Source organism: Pyxicephalus adspersus, chromosome 11, assembly GCF_032062135.1.
Source record: "Pyxicephalus adspersus chromosome 11, UCB_Pads_2.0, whole genome shotgun sequence".
NCBI classification, from domain to species: domain Eukaryota; kingdom Metazoa; phylum Chordata; class Amphibia; order Anura; family Pyxicephalidae; genus Pyxicephalus; species Pyxicephalus adspersus.
Genome location: NC_092868.1, coordinates 53,931,282 through 53,933,257, shown reverse-complemented (window position 1 = coordinate 53,933,257; position 1,976 = coordinate 53,931,282).

The following is a 1,976-nucleotide window of genomic DNA, read 5'->3' as shown; positions in this document are numbered from 1 at the left end:
GATGCAGTCAGCCCTCTTGAACCCCCATCCCCCATCCTTCCCATTCCGTGTATTGCTTGCTTATCTTACACCACACATACAATCTATAAGTTAGAGTGATATTCAGCAGTTTCCCCAGACAAACCCTTCAGGGTGGAGCAGTCTGTAGATTTTCTGTCTCGGATAATGTCACATGTGGGTGGAAGGATTTTTCAGTTATGTTGTCAGTTATGTCAGTTATGCATGACACTGTGAGGAACATAGAAACATTATTATTCATTATTAAGTCTTTTCCTTTCTTCACCTGGTGATCCTGCCAATACTACACTTCCTGCCTCTTTATTCTTTATTGTATGTAGGGTTGTCAAATAATTTCACCATAACATGGCGGATAGATGGGATTAGTAGTTCATACAATAAAGAGAAAACAATAAGACATTTATTTCTTTTAGAATGAACAGGTATCTATTCTATTTGCTGCAAATGATCCCAACCTGAAAAACAAAATAAATAACACAGATGTGACCATCAAATCTAAGAACTGCAAAGCTGCAATAAATTACATGTTTGCTTTTAGGTTTCATATAACTCCCCCTATAGAGGCACCACAAAGGAGTCATCCAGAAATATCTGTAGGGGCCCCAGTGATGCACAGATATTATAAGCCTGATACATGTGCTGCTGTACAACCACAAGGCCCAGATGTGCTATTCCAGGCCTGCTGAGACTTGTAGTCCACCATTAGTTGGCAGGCCATTGCTGTATTACTGGCTGCAATGCTGTGACTTGTAGTGCTTCTATATCCAATGAATCTGAAATATTCTGCGCTTTCCCAATGCCTACTCTGCAAAATTGTACTCAGAGAAGAGCCTGGAGCAACTAGAACACAGCAGCTGTATGGAGAAGAGAGGGTTAGGGGCCAATACTGGTATGATGAGCAGAAAAGGATATACATTTAGTCTATATTATATATATATATATACCCAATATTATTCTGCAGCCTGATCATTTTATATGATGAATATGATACGATCAAACTGCAGAATAATAATGGGTGAATAGCCTATATATATATATATATATATATATATATATATATATATATATATATATAAATTGGGTGTATATACAATACATAAATATATAATGGGTGAATATACAGTACACATATATAAAATGGGTGAATATACAGTACATATATCTAAAATGGGTGAATATACATTACATATCTAAAATGGGTGAATATACAGTACATATATAAAATGGGTGAATATAGAGTACATATATATAAAATGGGTGAATATACAGTGTAAATATATATATATATATATATATATATATATATAATGGGTGAATATACAGTACATATATATAATGGGTGAATATAGAGTACATATATCTAAAATGGGTGAATATACAGTACATATATAAAATGGGTGAATATAGAGTACATATATATAAAATGGGTGAATATACAGTATATATATAATGGGTGAATATACAGTACATATATATATAATTGGGTGAATATACAGTACATATATATAATGGGTGAATATAGAGTACATATATCTAAAATGGGTGAATATACAGTACATATATAAAATGGATGAATATAGAGTACATATATATATAAAATGGGTGAATATACAGTATATATATATATATATATATATATATATATAATGGGTGAATATACAGTACATATATATAATAGGAGTTGCAGGGTGAACAGCATGCAGGAGAGTGAGTATTCTAGCCCTGTGCCTCCTGTGACACTCACGTGATCACATTCCCCCTTCCCATCCCCCTCTCCCTGTAATAGGACCCCCATACCTTGCCACCTCGCGCAACTTTCTGCACGCCTGACTATGACGTTACAGACAACGCCCCCGCCGCGCCCGCTCTCCTTTCTATGGCTGAAGCTGCCAGTACCCCTTTTGACCCCGCCCCTACGGTGATGTCACAGCCCGCACACCCCCTCCCGGCTCGGATGA